This window comes from Myotis brandtii, unplaced genomic scaffold (genome assembly GCF_000412655.1).
Source record: "Myotis brandtii unplaced genomic scaffold, ASM41265v1 scaffold192, whole genome shotgun sequence".
In the NCBI taxonomy this organism is placed as follows: Eukaryota; Metazoa; Chordata; class Mammalia; order Chiroptera; family Vespertilionidae; genus Myotis; species Myotis brandtii.
In genome coordinates, this window is record NW_005357159.1 from 1445541 (window position 1) to 1464701 (window position 19161).

At 41.7% G+C, this 19161-nt stretch overlaps 1 pseudogene; it reads left to right on the top strand.

The window, feature by feature from the left end:
- The first annotated feature begins 853 nt into the window (after positions 1–853).
- Positions 854–15969, top strand: LOC102244412 (annotated as a pseudogene).
- Positions 15970–19161: the final 3192 nt, after the last annotated feature.

A 19161-nucleotide genomic window follows, 5' to 3' on the forward strand; every position in this document is an offset into this window, starting at 1 on the left:
GTACATTTGGGCCATCTTGGAAGGAGAAATTAATAACTGTTGAGGAAGAGGGGGAGAAAAAAAGGAGAAGAGTCTAATAGCAGAGAATAAAATTAGTGTTTACCTCCCCTGCCTCTCCCCCTTACCCCCACCACCATTCCCATTTCTCAAACCCTGAGGATCACCTTCCTCTGGGATGTTTCAGAAAAAGGATGTTTGCCTCACATTTGTTCCTGAGTCACCCTCTTTGCAGCTGCTTTTGTGAGTCACTTGCTCCTTTCCATCACCCTCAGCTCTGCTCTGTTCTCCATCCTGCTGCCCACCTGGATGACCTGGGATTTCTCATGACATGGTGATGGTCTCCATGGAAGGATATAAGATCACACTTCCTTTTGGTGCTCTTCTCCTTAATTTCCCACCACACCAACACAGAGCTGTGCATATCTAATACACTTAATTAAAGGGTTGGTGAAAACTTAATTAAAAAGAGATTTATAGCACAGGGCAGGGCAAAAGTAGGTTTACAGTTGTTCATATGGAAAATAATACAATACATAATACAAGAATAAACTCTGTGTTTCACATACTCACAATTGTAAATCTACTTCTGCCAGCTCCTGTATACAAGAAGAAAACCTAAAATTAAATAACAAATATGACCATTCTCTCAGCCCATGGGGTAAAATTATCAGTCTTTTACCGGTGTCCTCTTGTGGAAACATCCTAGTTTCCCATTTTGCTCCCCTGCTTGAAGTCCAGCTTATCTTGCCCCTCTAAAATGGCTTAGCTCTCCAGTCCTCCAAATACAAATCCTTGCTACCACTGTATGAACCCCACCCTTGCCCCTGGGCCTCCACCTGTATAACTCAAGGACATGGTGGCCATAGCAGAACATCATTTTAATGGGGAGACTCAGCGGACAGCCAAGGTGAGCTTTGCACTGCAAGTCCAATCTCCTTTTTGAAGTCTCCATGCCAATCCAACGTGAGCCTATGTTACCCTCATCATTCTTGCAATTTTCCTAGTGGATAGCTGTTGGACTGAACACATCCCACATGTCTTTTCTAGTAGAATTAATACTTTCCAAAGATAATACTCTCTAAATCTATATTAGAGATGATAAACTTTCTAAATGTGAAGTTATCTGCCTGTATTCTTCAGCCCCCCCCCCACACACACACACAAAAATAGCATTTTATAAGATTGTGCTAAGAAGTTTTGTGGGTTTTTTCCTACTTTCAGGCAATTCCCAGAGGCCTACCTGTGCTTCTGAAATAAAGCCCTGCTCACCAAGCAACAGCACCATCTACCATGATGGCCAACATTAGTTACACAAAATGCAGAAAAGCCCTAGCTGATTTGGCTCAGTGGATAGAGCGTTGGCCTGCAGACTGAAGGGTCCTGGTTCGATTCCAGTCAAGGGCACATGCCTGGGTTGCAGGCTCCTCCCCGCCCAGGCCCTGATTGAGGCTAATGCAGGAGGCAACCAATCTATGTGTTTCTCTCACATTGACATTTCTTTCTGTCTTTCCCTCTCTCTTTCCACTCTCTCTAAAAATCAATGGGAAAATATCCTTGGGTGAGGATTTTTTAAAAATGCAGAAGAAACTTTCAAAGTTCTTTCTTTGAACCAAGTTGAATTCATAGGCAGGAAAGAAAGGAAAGGGAGATGGAGATAGAAACATTAATGATGAAAGAGAATCATTGATTGGCTGCTTCCTACAATTCCCACACTGGGGATCAGCCCACAACCAGGAATCTAACCATTACCTCCTGGTTCACAGGTCGATGTTCAACCACTGAACCACACCGGCTAAGCAGGCCTTTTTCTCTTAATGATCTCTGTTAGGGTTAGGGAGATAGTGGAAGGATGGTAATGACACAAACTGATATGGCTGCCTAGTGCACAATGACCTCATACTCTTCCTTAGGGTACAGAATCTGTCCCCTTAATCTACAGAATAGACCTGTGACCAGCCTGAGCTAATCATGGTACTTTCTATGCTCAGTCATAGAAATTCATTCAAGGGTTGGAAACATGGTTCAAGCCTGGCCAATCAAGTCCTACTCCAGCATGTTATAACCTAACATTAGATGAGAGAAGCCCCTTTTCTCCTATAGATGATGAAAGCCCAGGACTGAGTAAAACCCTGTTTTCCACCATAAAGAAAGAGCCTCTTCTCCATAGTAAAATGGAATAAAATGAATATGCATTGGAAAGCAGAAATGAGATTCAGAAGATTATGTTATTTAGTGTTTGAGTGCTTGGTTCCAGTCATTGAGGACTTCAACATTGCTATAGTTCCTAAGAACCATAGTCAATTCTCTGAGTTATTCCAGTATTCTTTCAATTTAGCTCAAATTTTATTTAAACTGAATTGCATTGAGTTTCTCTTCTTACAAACAAAATATTCCTGAAATTATACCCTGTCCAGACCAAATCAGCTTCCCTGAAGGTGGGAATGAAGATAGGAAAAGTGATGATTCCAGTAAACATAAACAAATCCTACACATGCAATCAGAAAGTCCTTGGCATTATTCCACATACAGCCAAATGTGACCTTTAGGAAAGGATTTTCTAAGATGCTAGTATGATATCAAAGATCCTATACATACTAATCAACCAGTTGTTAAATAGAGCTCTGTGGGAGGCCCTGGTCAGTCCTGCTGGGCCCAGCCCCTCCTAAGTATGGAATAAATCGCGTATACCACAGGCTTGTCTTCAGAACATAACTGCAACACATCTATGCCTGCAATGTCTAGTAATTATTGGGTAACCTATCTTTTCTAGTAGATATGTGGGATGTGTTTAGTCCACCATAGGTTACCCAAAATGGTGATGTGGCATACCAAGAATTGTACTTGGAATCAGTGTTATCCAGATGGTAAAGATTGTTAAGGCCTTTTCCCTTCTTCCAACTTTATAGAAAGTATAAAAAAGTTTTAGAGTTGCATGATTGATGAGAAGTTTTGTGAGCCTCTAGTTGGGGCTTCTCCCAACCTAAGGGAACCAACCATGGTCACACAAAATGCCACTGCCACTAACCCAGGCCTATCTCCTGTGAAGAACTGGGTGGACTCAAGAAACCACAGTCAGCAAATATCCCCCATCTTGATATTTCCTGATGCTTTTCTGCAAGTGTTTTTGGAACTGTCACAATAGCATATAACTTTTGTAAGATTTCTGTGTCAATATGCAAAGCCCCTGATCCAGTCCTATGAAGAACTACTTCAGGGCCATAGAAATCAAGAAATACTGGGAAATGTGGAATCCAGTGAAGTCTTTGTCAGTGTCTAGGCCAGAGAAAGCTGGGGTAACGTTTAGACATTCAGCCTTAGTTGTTACTAAGAGGTGAACAACTTCAGTGCCTACATTTTATACCTTAACTGCAACTATATGCTTCAAAAGAAATGTGAGTTATTAACACGTAACCCAGATGTCAGATGAGTTCCCCCCGCCTTTTTTTTTTTTTTTTTGGTTAATCCTCACCTGAGGATATTTTTTCAAAAAGAGTAGGATGGAGGGAGGGAGGGGTGAAAGAGAGAAATATTGATGTGAGAGAGACACATCAACTCGACTGGTTGCCCCGCCAGTGGGTGGGGAGCGAACCCGCAACCCAGGTACATGCCCTTGACTGGGAATTGAACCCGGGACCATTCTATGCATGGGCCGACACTCTAACCACTTAGCAACACTGGCCAGGACCCTTTGCCTTTTAAGATGGTTCAAACTCCCATTCCAAATTTCTCCAGTGAAAGTCCAGTGTTCATCCCCACATTTCTGGGAATTCCCAGGGGACTTTCGTTCTCATTGGCATTTCTGGCTCTGAATGCTGCTTCCTCTGACTAGTTTAACTGGTAGATCATCTTGCCATGTGGCACACAGTGTCCCTACCCTGCATCACATTCACCCAAACATGGAACTCAGCCCTTTGATTCCCACAGGACACCTGCTCACACATGCTCTGCCTTTACGCAAGACATTTGTGTATATCGTAAGATTTACTAAAGATTTGGGACAGTGAAAGTGGGGCTTACATCACAGAGATAAAAAGTTCACAAAACTGAACATATTCAATATCTTAAAAGACTTTCGGCTGTACTACTGTATTGTTCTCCTAGTTGCTCTCACACATTGCCAGTCTGCTCGGTTTTTCCCACCTCCGTGCAGTCTAGCTACGACTGTTCTTTCTTTGTCTCCAGCTACCCATGCCCTTAGGATGCACCTCCTACCCAAGAAGTCCATGGAGTACAGGTATTTCCCTAAAACAGATTCTGGTTCTAGCAGTTACGGTTTTCCCTCCTAATGTACACTGAATAAATTAAATCCTGAAACTGGAAGATGCTAAAGCATATAAAATCTCTCAACTTACTTCATATTTCTTAAGTCTGAAGAACATTGTTCATGAACCCAGTTCATTTGCTGCAAGTCCCACCAAGCAATGATATCGTTACTAGACCCTTGGAAATTCGTCTGTTAGAACATGTAGGTTTTTAATAATATATAATAAATTAACCCCAAATTAAATTTTAAAAAACACATTCACCAGAATTGGAAAGGAAGTTAGATTCCTTCCTGTAGCAGAACATGTGGGATTGAAGGATTTAAATGACAGCAGGAAACAGCTGGTCTCCGGATAGATGTGTTTGTCCTCTAACGTGATTAATAAGCACATCGTTTTGAACTGTAAAATGGCCGTTTTCCCAATTCCACACGATCTTTCCAGCCAAAGAAACTGTTTATCTTCTATTTCGATAGAAGCCTTGGATAGGGTGAGGCCTAGCGTCTCCTCTAGGGAGGTGGGTAATGGAATATGAAAGGCGGAATGAGACAGGGATCTGAATTCTTCCCTTTGAGTCCAGAAATAGCTGGCATGGGCCATTCCTGGGCACCGAGGGCTGGGGTTTTAATGCTGTGGCCTAAGTTCCCAGCTACTTAAAACCAACTGGACAACAGGCGATCAGGTGACTGTCGTTAGCCCTCTTTCCTGCTCAAACTGCGCAGGGGTGTCTATTCCGCCAGCCTGGCGGCTTCAACTCCTCCCACCCCCAGAAAGGGCTTGGATGTCTCATCGACTCAGTATAAACTGTCTCCCCCATATCTCACTGCCCTGCAGCCCCAGCCACCTCTGTGCCGTTCCCCAAACTCATGAGATGTGCTCTGGTCCTAGAGTCTTCACCCTACTGCTTCTCTTACTGGAGAGTAGCTTCCTCCCTACATCCGCTCAGACAGGCTTTCTCCCACCACCTTACCTCAGCAGGATCCTCAGCATCCTTTATCCCTCTTCCCTTCTTTATCTTTCTTTGTAGAACTTGCTACCTGATGAGACAGGCATGCACTACATAAGGACATCTCCAGGCAAGGACAGACCTCATATACAAAGATGTGGTAGCATCATAAAGTCATGACGTCCTAGCGCAAATGCAGTATGCGTTTGAGTGTAAGCCAACCTACTGCACTGCCAGTTTGTATAAAAGTACAGCACATATAATCATACTAGAGTCCCAGTGCATGGATTCGTGCACCAGTGGGGTCCCTCCGCCTGGCCTCCACCCTCTCGAAATCTGGGACCCCTCAGGAGATGTCAGACTGCTGGTTTCCGCCCCACGGGCAGGCCAGGCGGAGGGACCCCACTGGTGCATGAATCCGTGCACCAGGCCTCTAGTATGCATAAAAGATCTTTGGTTAATCTCTTCTCGCCCTCCCCCTCTCCCTTTCCCTCTGAGATTCATCATTCTGTTCCATGTTTTCATGCCTGTGCTTTGAGTGTCTGCCCCCTGGTGATCAGTGCGTGTCATAGCTACTGGTCAAACGGTCAAACAGTCACTTAGGCTTTTATATACAGTAGGTCCTTGGGTTACGTCGGAGATCGATTCCTATGGCACTACATAACACAATTTTTGCCATAAGTCGGAACCCACCTACATAAGCACCTACGTCACTCACATGAAGCACATACACAGCAGTAATGAAGTGAAACAGTAAAAAAAAATTTAAAAGAAAGATAACAATTCCTGACCTTTACTTGTGGTAAATAAATAATAAAAAACATAAAGCACATATGTACATATGTCGAAATGACGGAACTTTTTTTTTTAGTAAATAAATGGGAAATGGCGACCTGGGCTTCCTTCCCTCGGGCTGCCCGCAGGCACCCAGGACACAGGATGGCTTCCCTCAGGCCCCGGCTTAGTCAGGAAGGACGTCCAGAATGATGTCCGGAAGATGTCCTGTCTAATTAGAAGATATAATCATATATAGTCCATGATACTTGATAATAATAGTAAATGACTATGTTACTGGTTTATGCATTTACTACACCAAACTTATTATTTTAGAGTGCACTGTTTCTATTTATTTTTAAAAGTTCACTGTAAAACAGTATATTACACTGGCAGCTCGTGTTTGTTGTCTCTCGATTGCATAACTTTCCTCATTCTTGATTTATTCTCATGTTTTTTTGTACAGTAACATGCTATGCAAGTAGGCTTATAGCCCACAAGCAATAGGCTAGACCAGCAATTTTCAAGTGGTGTGCCACAAGAATTTTTAAAACATTCAATACTTGACTATTTAGTCAAGGGCACTGGCCTCTTTTCTTTTAGATTGTTAAATTTAAATAAAAAATGAGAACAGCCAGCACACAACAATAGCTGTCTGGTGTGAACGAATAAAAATTATACCTTTTTTCTTTGTCAGATTGGCAAATATATATTTTTTGGTGTGCCGCAGAATTTTCGTAATTAGTTCATGTGTGTCATAAGGAGGTTGAAAATTGCTGAGCAAGACCATATAGCCTAGGTGTGTAGTAGGCTATGCGTGCCCTCTAAGATGTTAGCACAATGAAATTGCCTAACAACGCATTTCTCAGAATGTATCCCTGTCATTAAGTAACACGAGACTGTATATTGTAATTTATTGTCTGTCAGCCTTCCAGAAAATCCCAGAGGTCAAGGAGTTTATTCAGTTCATCACTGTATATTCTGTACGTAGTGACGCTTACACAGTTTATCAGATTAATAAATGAATGAATGAGTGATAACCCCAGAAGAAACTGGGTAACTTAGTGGTTTGGGGCATGGACTTTTGAGATAGCAAATCTGGTTCAAGTTCTGGCTCCTCTACTTATAAGCTGTCTGGACTTCACCAAGTTGCTTATCCTATTTCACAGGATTATTGTACAGACTAAAGGAGGTAACATGAAATTCATTTAGCAGAATGAGCATCCTTGTTATCCCAATGTTCCAGTCCTCTTATTTTATACATGAGAAACCAGAGGTAGACTGAAGCAGAGGGCCTGGGCAGCAGCCCCAGTCTCAGGGCTATCTTGTGCAGAGAAGGAAACAAATCTCCCATTCCCTCATAAAGGCATCATCAACCAATGTCAAGACCCTTAAAAACATACATTCACTTTGACTGAATTCTATTTCTGCAGCTATAGCCCAGAGAAATAATCACCTATATAGGCAAAAATTTAGCTATACAGATTTTTACCACAGTTTTGTTTATAATAGCAAGAAATTGGTACTATACTATGTGTCCAATAGGAAACTGATTTGATAAATCATGGTATAGCCATCTGATGTAATGTGACATGGCCATTAGAATGAAATTGTAAAATAGTTAATAAGATGAGAAAGTGCTTATAGGTACTTAAATTTGGAAAGTCTAACATCCACAAAAAGCCTGAGTGGTTGGAATCAGAATTAATTGTGTTTTCTTTGTGCTTCTCTGAATTTACCATATTTTCTTCAGAAAATAGGCATTATTTTCATAACAGTCTTTTAAATAAAAACAATAATAGTTTGTTAGTCTCTTAACGTGTTACTATGTTTTACCAGGAGAACCATGAGAGATGCTTAAATTTGAGGAAGTTTCTTGAATCCTGATGGAATGAAATTATTTTCCAAATGTCATGATTTAAGTGAGCAATCCCCCTAAAGGTTTTGGCACATGGCTGATTCCAGAGTATTCCAGCTCTGTGACCGTTAGGACCAACTGCTGTGTGTTCTGAACATCGACATTTCTCTATATTAGCACATTTAACAGATGACCTTAGCTATGCTGCATTTTTAAAAACAAAATTGACTTATAGCATTACTCGTTAGATTTAAATACGAGGGTGATTCATCATTTACAGTAAATCTATTAGATAGATTACACTGCAAAATTCGCCATTGTCAGTGTGGCAGGCCTGCCTGGAAATTAAGAATGGGAAAGGAAATTGAAGGAGAGAGATTCCTGTCCGTGATTTGAAATTTAAACTTAGATAGCTATGGCAAGCATCCGAGCCTCGGCCAAAGAGGACAAGGCATCTGTCACATGTGTAAGATATTCCACTCTAATAATAGCCTAGGATCTTTTTTGGAACAGGTTAATGCCTTGCTTCATAAGGAAAAACCTTGCATGTTAAAATACTTTTAGGAGTATTTCCTTACCTCTTAGTTTTTTTCACAATATAACTGGACTGCATATGTGATACATGCAACAATGATTGGGTTTCTGCTGGTTAAATATAGTCCCAAACCAACAGCATGTTCAGCTGGGGGCCCTCGCTCACCAGATGTTCTTCCATTAATAGTGAGTGAGCTCATCCTTGGTGTGGAAGGTTATTCATTTGGGAGAGAATAATGAAAGTGAGACAATCATTACGTCACCTTTTCCTGTACATTATTCTCCCCTGCAGCTAACAAGGTGGACAAGCTGCCCTGTTAGTTGTAAGCTAACTCATGTTCTTGCTTTTTTAGATCTACATCAAGTGAATCATGGGCTAATTCTAGTCCAAATTAATTTTTAATATATTATCTGATAATTTATATTTGGAGAGTTAGACTTTGGGGTGTTCTTTGTTATATAGTCAAGCATCCTGACTTCCTGAGGTGTGATTACCAGCACTTGACTCCCAGAGGCACTATCCTCCCTTTACGCCTTTGCCAGGGTTATCTCATTTTCCTCGGTTGGCCATTTGGGAGGCAGAGACTGCTGTTTCTAGAAACACAAAGACTTCTGAATGAGTAAACTTTTAAAATAATGCTCATGAGATCATGTCCTTTTTTGTTTGAAGGACTCATTTGGTGCTATCATCAAACCACAAATTCAAGTTCAGAGTAAAACCAATTTATAAATAATATAGCAAAAAGAGGCTATATATGTGTATATATACACACATATTCATACTAACATATATGTTACATGTTTTATTTAAAAAGCAATCATTATGTGAGGTATTTTTAAAGAAATTATACATTTATTAACTAAGAATCCAACTTGTTGCTGAATTTTATTGCAGCCTTCCTTTAAATACAGTAATAACTCAGCAGCAAGCAATTTTATTAAATTTCTTTAAAAGGCTTTTAACTTTCTGCCAAGGACCTAAACTGACCTTGTTTTTCTAGTGTTTATCATTATGGAATACAATTATAAGGAAAAGTGAAACATCTAATAATAACCCACTTGATGAAGCTGTCTTTTTTTATTTGTTTTTTTCTAAAATTTCATATTTATTCATTTATTTTATTGAGGTACAATTGACCTATAACATTATATTCATTTCAGGTATACAATATAATGACTCAATATTTATATATATGGCAAACTGATCACCACAATAAGTCTAGTTAACACCTGTCACCACACATAGTTACCGAATTTTTTCTTGTGATGAGAACTTTTAAGATCTTGAGACCACATTTTGGGTTGGAGATTAAGGCATATCTTCCAAAAGACTTTCATGTGTCTCTTAGCCAACAGATCAACAAAAGAGAGAGAGAAATTGCTTGCATTTTTGTTTAACACGTTTTTTTATTTGCTATCACATGAAAGTGAAAACAGAACTTCTCCAATGCCTCAGTAATTAAAAGGGAGTCATTAATATGCTGAGACACAATAAGTTGAATTTTTTCTCAGTGGGTGGCCTTACAAATACACACACACACACACACACACACACACACACACACACACAGTGGCTCTGATCTAGCCAACCATATGGTCCTCATTTTCTATATCTATTTCTATCTGTTAACTCAAGAATTCTGCCACTGTAAGACTGCTGACTGACCTTTTGCCCCTTGTTTCCCTCTTGTATTAAACAGATGGCTTAGCTTGAAACACTTCTTGGGTGCTGTTTTCTTCAGTTTTCCTCACATAGGAAAAAGAGTTCAAGGCTAAATGCTTAGTAAAAAATCACATTTGCATTATTATTTTCTTTTAAGGTGTTCCCCATCTCTGTGTTGTCTAAATCCTTTTATTTTTGTATTTCATTCATTTAAGGCCATAGTCTTACTGTCTCCTTTTCCACCAAGAAAGAAAGATAGGATCCTGGATGATTTTAGGACATGAAGAGTCAGAATCAATAAACAACCAAGCAAACACTGAGAGCCCACCCTGGGCCTTACATCCCACTAGACATTACAGGAAGTTGTAAGTGGTTCCTGGCAAAGCCGGAACGTCTGCTGCCTGGGTGTCCACGAGCTCTGGAGTCTCAGGCTGGGTGGGACCGTGGAGAACTGGATAACACAAGCTCGGGCTGAAAGGACAGCTGCTCCTCAGCTCCAGCCAACTGCTGCCATGTGGGAATGTAGGCCCAGTCTTGCCAGGTCAGCTAGTTTTTCCCCAAATTTTAGAAATCAAGATTTTTGCATGAAATCTCTCCATTTAAAAAGTTGTCAACTAACTCAAACTTAAAAAAAACACACGCTATGTGGGCCAATAAATATGCAGGCCAAATCAAATAAGTCTGCAGGCCTGATCTGGCCTGGGGCCTGCCAGTTTGTACCTTCTGCTTTACAGTTTAAACTCCCTCAGAGTTTTAAAATGCTTACCTCTCAAAATGACTTGGGCACAATTATAATGATCTATGTACATTTTGTGAGGAAAAACCTTGAATAAGGTGGCTTGCCTACAAATTCTAAACAATAAAACCTGCCACTCCAGACACTTAGCACCACAAGGCAAAGTAACTTCTTGACAGAATTTTTTTCCTTCCAAATAATTCAAATAATTGTTTTTGACACCATGTAAATGTGTTCTAAATTATGTATGTATCAAGTCTTAACATATTTTTTAGGATCAAGTCTGTATCAGCATTCCCTCCACATGCACACATATAGAATACTATCCCATAACAAAAATGACCACTATGAGAGATTATTTTAGGTTCCTGCAAGATTATTATTGCTAGAAATAACAAGTGATTGGCAAGGATGTGGAGAAATTAGAATCCTTGTACACTGATGGTAGAAATGTAAAATGGTGCGGCCAGAATGGAAAACAGTGTGATGAATATTCAAAAGTTAAAAACAGAATTACCATATGATCCAGAAATTCCACTTTTGAAATATATATACACATATATACACACACACACACATATATATATATTAGAGACTGGGTGCACAAAACTCGTGCACTGGGGGGGGGGTGGCGGGGGGGGTCCCTCAGCCCAGCCTGCACCCTCTCCAATCTGGGACCCCTTGGGGGATGTCCGACTGCCAGTTTAGGCCCAATCCCACACTGGCAGTCGGACATCCTTCTCACAATCCGAGACTGCTGGCTCCCAACCGCTGGCCTGCCTGCCTGCCTGATTGCCCTTAACCACTTCTGCCTGCCAGCCTGATCACCCCCTAACCACTCCCCTGCTAGCCCGGTCACCCCCAACTGCCCTCCCCTGCTGGCCTGATCGCCCACAACTGCCATCCCCTGCCGGCCATTTTGTGGCTGTGGGCGCCGCCATCTTTGAGGGCAGGGCAGTCAATTAGCATATTCCCTCCTTATTGGCTGTGGGCACCGCCATCTTTGAGGGCAGGGCAGCAATTAGCATATTCCCATCTTATTTGCTGTGGGCACCACCATCTTTGAGGGCGGGGCAGTCAATTAGCAAATTCCCTCTTTATTGGCTGTGGGCACCACCATCTTTGCGACAGCATGGGGGTCAATTAGCATATTCCCTCTTTATTAGATAGGATACACACACACACACACACACACACACACACACACACATGCCCAAGCGACCGGCCGACCAGCCGACTGGTAGCTATGAAGCGCACTGACCACCAGGGGGCAGATGCTCAACACAGGAGCAGAAACCACAGGCATGGAAACATGGAACAGCCGACTGGCTATGAAGCGCACTGACCACCAGGGGGCAGATGCTCAACACAGGAGCAGAAACCACAGGCATGGAAACATGGAACAGACTGATGAATCTCAGAGGGAAGGGGGGGACGAGATGAACCAAAGATCTTATATGCATACCAGAGACCCCGTGCACGGATTCATGCACCCATGGGGTCGCTCGGCCAGACCTGCGGGGATTGGGCCGAAACCGGCTCTCTGACATCCCCCGAGGGGTCCTGAATTGTGAGAGGGCGCAGGCCAGGCCGAGGGACCCCACCAGTGCACAAATCCGTGCACCAGGCCTCTAATATATATATGTACATATATATATATTTAAAAGAATTGAAGGCAGAGCCTTGAAGTGATATTAGTATGCCTGTACTCATAGCAACATTGTTCAAAAAGTGGAAGCAACCAAAGGGTCCTCCAAAGGAAAGCAACCCAAGTGGACCCTTTCGTTGCTTCCAAATTTTCAGGAAGAAAATTCTGACACATACTATAACAAGAATGAGTCTTGTGGACATTATGCTAAATGAACTAAGCCAGCCACCAACAAATACTGTATGATTTACTTACATAAGATACCTAAAGTGGAAACAAAAAGTAGAATGGTGGTTGCCAGGGGCTTGGGGAGGGGAAAGGGGAGAGTTGTTTAATGGATGTATTAAACACAGTTCTCCAGAGAAATAGAATCAATAGGTATTCAGACACATAAAGAGAAATTTATTTGAAGGAATTGGTTCATGCAATTACAGAGGCTGGCAAGTCCAAAATCTGTAGGGTAGGCCCTCTGCTGGAGGCCCAAGGAAGAGCCAATGCCACCATTTAAGTCTGAAGGGCATCTACTGACATAATTCCCTCTTCCTCCAGAGAAGTCACTCTTTTATTCTACTCAGGCCATCAACTGATTGCATGAGGCCCACCCACACTATGGAGGCCAATCTGCTTTACTCAAAATCTACCAATTTAAATGTAAATCTCATCCAAAAACATCCAGAATAACGTTTGACCAAATATCTTGGCACTGTGGTCTGGCCACATTGACATATAAAATTAACCATCACAGTGGTCACGGTGGGATGAAAGGTTCTGAAAATTGGCTGGAAATCAATGTGAATACACTTAACACTACTGAGCTTTACACTGAAAAACGGTGAGGGTGGTGATATGTGCAGTTTACCACAATTTTTAAAAAGGACATTAGCCCCTTCTCCCCCGCATTAGTGCTGAGAGGGCGGAGTGTGTGCTCCAGGCTTGGAACACACATTTATTATTATTATTTTTAAATCTGTTTTACACCTCCCCCCAAAAAAAATCCGCGTCTCCCCCGCCAGAGACTTTTTTTCTTCCTTTTTATAAAAAGGCCTGGTGAAGCACGCGCCGGTGGCCCCACAGCAGCTCCAAGAAGGAACCAAGAGACCAAGCCTTCTTGCTGCTTTGACACCGCACCCCTCGCTCTCCACCCAGCAGCCTGTGGCCCTGCTGTTGAGCAGTTTTTTATTCCAGTGGATTTTTGTTCCCCTGCGCTTGCTCTGGCTCCCCTCCTCCCCTTCTGACCCCCCACTCTTGCCCTCCCCTCCCCCCGCCCCGTCGCCCCCGCACCCACTCTCCTCTCACAGAAAGGTCCCAGCCCTGCGGGCAGCTGTGCCCAGATGAGCCCCGGCACCCCCAGCCACCCTAGGGACTCGCTCTAGGTGGGGAACCTACACCCTGACGTGACCGTGACCGAGGCGACGCTCTAGGACAGTGATGGCGAACCTATGACACGCGTGTCAGAGGTGACACGTGAACTCATTTTTTTGTTTGATTTTTCTTTCTGAAATGGCATTTAAATATATAAAATAAATATCAAAAATATAAGTCTTTGTTTTACTATGGTTGCAAATATCAAAAAATTTCTATATGTGACACGGCACCAGAGTTAAGTTAGGGTTTTTCAAAATGCTGACACGCCGAGCTCAAAAGGTTTGCCATCACTGCACTAGGAGAAATTCAGCCGCCAGCCCATCCTGTCCATCTGCATCTGCAGGGACATGGTCACCCGCCGCTCCTTGGGCAGCACGTAGAGAACTTCCAACAGCCGGCCGCCGCTGAGCATGCTGTGCACACCACGAATTTGGATGTCATAAGGGCAAGCCAGTGTGCAGCATGTGGTCCCGGCGTGATCCCTCACTTCACAAAAGTGGAGTGGACAACATAGTCATTAGAATTGGGGCAAATCCATTGAGAATAAAGCACTGCATGATACATTTTCTGCTTTCGGTAACATCCTTTCATGCAAGGTGGTTTGTGATGAAAATGGTCCCCAGGGTTATGGATTTGTACATTTTGAGACCCAGGGAGCAGCTGAAAGGGCTATTGAAAAAATGAAGGGGATGCTTCTAAATGGTCGCAGAGTATTTGTTGGGCGATCTAAGTCTCCCAAAGAACGAGAAGCAGGATGGGAAGCTAGAGCAACAGAGTTCACCACGTTCACATCAAGAATTTTGGAGAAGACATGGATGACGAGCGCCTTAAGGACCTCTTTGGCAAGTTTGGACCTGCCTTAAGTGTCAAAGTCATGATGGACGAAGGTGGGACATCCAAAGGTTTTGGATTTGTAAGCTTCGAAAGGCATGAAGATACACAGGAAGCTGTGGATGAGGTGAATGGAAAGGAGCTCAATGGAAAACAAATCTACATTAGCCGAGCTCATAAAACAGTGGAATGGCAGACGGAACTTAGGTGCAAAGTTGAACACATGAACCAAGATAGGGCCACCCGATACCAGGGTGTTAATCTTCACGTGAAAAATCTTGATGATGGTATTGATGACGGACGTCTTCAGAAAGAGTTTTCTCCATTTGATACAATCACTGGTGCAAAGGTTGTGATGGAGGGTGGTCCTAGCAAAGGGTTTGGTTTTGTAAGTTTCTCCTCCCCAGAAGAAGCCACTAAAGCAGTTATAGAAATGAATGGTAGAATTGTGGCTACCACAGCCAGTCGGCCTGGTGGTCAAATCCCTCTAGTAGCCATTGTGTGTAGCTTTAGCTCAGTGCAAGGAAGAGCACCAAGCTCATCTCACTAACCAGTATAGGCAGAGAATGGCAAGTGTGAGAGCTGTGCCCAACCCAGTAATCTTACCCGCCACCAGCCACACCTCCTTCAGGTTACTTCCTGGCAGCTATCTCACAGACTCAGAACCCTGCTGCATACTATCCTCCTCGTCAAATTGCTCAACTAAGACCAAGGGCTCAGGGTGCCAGACCTCATCCATTCCAAAATCTGCCTGGTGCTTTCTGCCCAGCCGCTCCTGGACCACCATTTAGCACTGTGAGACCAGCTTCTTCACAGGTTCCACATGTCATGTCCACACAGCGTGTTGCTAACACATCCACACAGACAATGGGTCCACGTCCTGCAGCGGCGGCGGCTGCAGCTATGCCTGCTGTCCACACCGTTCCACAGTATAAATATGCTACAGGAGTTTGCAATCCTCCACAACACCTTAGCACACAGCCACCAGTTACCATGTAGCAGCAGCCTGCTGCTCATGTACAAGGTCAGGAGCCTTTGACTGCTTCCATATTGGCATCTGCCCCTCCCCAAGAGCAAAAGCAAATGCTGGGTGAACGGCTGTTTCCTCTAATTCAAGCCAGGCAACCTACTCTTGCTGGTAAAGTCACTGCATGATGTTGGAGATGGATAATTCAGGACTTCTTCGTGTGCTGGGGTCTCCAGAGCCTCTTCGTTCTACAGCTGAGGGAAGCTGTCACTGTTCTTCAAGCCCATCGAGCTAGAGAGGCTGCCCAGAAAGCAGTCAGCAGTGCCACTGGTGTGCCAACTGTTTGAAACTCATCAGGGACCAGGAAAAGAAACTCGTGCCTCACTGAAGAAAAGATCTACACATCAACAAACTTAAGTATTAAGGGGGGGAAAAACATTGCAAAATATAAAATAAATTTTAAAAGGAAAGGAAACTAAACTTTGGACTTTATGTACTGAGTAAATGGCAGGTCTAGCAAACATAATACTAGTCCTAGATTACTTATTGATTTAAAAACAAACACACACACATACACACACACATAGTGAAATATAAAAATTGATGTTTTTTAGACCCTGGGAAAAAGAATTTTCAGCAAAATACAAAAACTTAAAGAGTTCCTTTCTTTAATTTTGTTATTCTTTACAGTGGGATAGCTCAGAATGTCACTTCTATTTTAAATAACAGAATTGATAACTGAGCAAGGAAACATAATTTGGATTGTAAAATTCTTGCCGTAATAAAAATTTCTTACATGGTGTGATTGGTAACATTCCTGGAGTCCACGTTAAGGATGTCAGAATAACCAATGTCACTCTTTGGCCTTATATAAAGGCAAGAAGAAAAGACCAAGATCATAAGTTTGAATGATGCAAACATGGTAACAATAATCTTTCATATGCTCCCCATCCCGAAAAATATCTTAGAGAGAGAAATTTTCTTTCACTAAATACCAAAAGAAATCTCTCCTAAGGGATATTAGGGTACAAACTGGATTATATCTTAATTTGAGGGTTTTGCAAATGACCTAAAAAATGTTCTTCATATAGCAAGCTTCTATAAAAGTTGCGAGAGTAATTGTTATATCTCTAAAAGCTATTTCCTTGTTTAATTTTATTTTTCAATTACAGTTTACATTCAATATTATTTTGTATTAGTTTCAAGACTCAAAAAGCTATTTCTGTGGGGGTGGGTGGGTGGTTAAGATGACATAATCTAGGTATATCGTTTCCTGGAAATACAATTTTCCTCAGGGATGGAGTATAGAGAGTCAGAGAAATAGAAGCTAGTATGTTTCTTTGATTATTTCTCTCAAATAACAAACTTTTCAAATAAAGTGTTGGTAATAGTGAAATAATAGTTAATTAATAGTTAATCCCGACCAATGACTATAATTTTAGTATTTTGGTGAACATTGCTATGTACACAGGAGGTAGAATTTGATCCATAACCAAATCCATGCTTCCAATGCATTTCAAATCAATTTTCTGAAATTTTATACTCCTGTTTAAGGATTCTTCACAAGCTAAGTGAGTTATCATTAAATGACTATCATGTTGATCTTAAGTTGAGACTCAGATTATTCATACAAGTGTCTGTATGCTAAAGAATGTCTTCTAAATACAAGTCCTAATATTCAGACTTAACAGATGTAACAAGAGGCATTCCTTCTTTGGCCCCACTGCTATTCAGCCTTTCGTTTCTCCTACTAACAAGATTATATGGGTAATAATGGCTCCCACCATAATGCTGAGGGTCAAGTGATGATCATGGTAGTAAAATAATTATCAATTATAATTTAAAAAGCTATATAAATTCTTGTTACTCTAAATTCTATAGGAAAGATCACTTTAGTGTTTTGTGTGTTTTTTAAATATATTTTTTTTATTGATTTCAGAGAGGAAGGGAGAGATAGAAACATCAATGATGAGAGAGAATCATTGATTGGCTGCCTCCTGCACACCCCCTACTAAAGATGGAGCCCGCAACCCGGGCATGTGCCCTTCACCAGAATGGAACTGGGGCCCTTCAGTCAGCAGGCCAACACTCTATCCACTGAGCCAAACCAGCTAGGGCTATGTTTTGTGTTTTATTAACAGGTTCTGTAATGACTTTTCCCTCCCCGTGAAATTAGAGAGTTAAATAAAGGATAATGATTGCTGAGGCAAGAAATGAGTGGTCCTACTGGTACAGCCACTATGGAAAACAATATGGAGGCTCCTCAACAAATTAAGAATAGAGTTACCATATGATACAGCAACCCATCTTCTGGGTATCTACCTGAAAAAAATGAAAACATTTATTTCCAAAGATACATGCATCCCTATGTTCATTGCAGCATTATTCACAAATGCCAAGACATGGAAACAACTGAACTGTCCTTTGATAGATGACTGGATAAAGAAGATGTGCTACATACATACTAGCAATTTTCAATCTTTTTAATCTCATGGCACACATAAACTAATTACCAAAATTCTGCAGCACACCAAAAAGTATATTTTTTGTCAATCTGACAAAAAAAAATAGGTGCAATTTTGATTCATTTACACTGGATGGCTATTATTGTGTTGGCTGTTGTCATTTTTTTATTTGACAATCTAAAAGAAAAGGGGTCAGTGCGCCTAAGTACTCAAGTATTGCATGTTTTTTAAAATATGTTTTTATTGATTTTTAGAGAGAGGAAAGGAAAGGGATAGAGAAACAGAAACATTGATGAGAGAGAAACATCATCAATTGGCTGTCTTCTGCACGCCCCCCACTGGGGATTGAGTCTGCAACCCGGGCATGTGCCCTGACTGGGAATCGAATCAGGGACCTCTTGGTTCATGGGTAGATGCTCAACTACTGAGCCACAAGGCTGGGCGGTATTGCATGTTTTAAAAATTCTCTCAGGCCTTAGCTGGTTTGGCTCAGTGGATAGAGTGTTGGCCTGTGGATTGAAGGGTCCCGGGTTAGATTCCAGTTAAGGGTACATGCCCGGGTTGTGGGCTCGATCCCCAGTAGGGGGTATGCAGGAGGCAGCCAATCAATGATTCTCATCATTGATGTTTCTATCTCTCCCTCTCCTTTCCCCTCTGAAATCAATAAAAATATATTTAATTAATTAATTAATTTCATTTAAAAACAATTCTCTCAGCACACCAGTTGAAAATCATTGATATATACAATGGTACACTATTCAGCATGGAGAAAATATGAAGTTCTGCCATTTGTGACATGGATGGATCTTGAGAATATCATGCTAAGCAAAATAAGTTAGACAGAAAAAAGTTAAGAACCATATTACTTCACTCATTTGTGTGATATAAAACTGAAAGCAACAAATGAACAAATAAGACAAACAAATAAAAACTCATAGACACAGACAACAGGATAACATTACCAGAGGGTAGGGGGGTGAAGGAGTAGTAAAGGGTAAAGAGGGTCCAATATATGGTGATGGAAGAAGCTTTGATTTTGGGTGGTGAACACACAATGCAATATACAGATGATGTGTCATGGAATTGTATACTTGAAGCCTATATAACCTTAT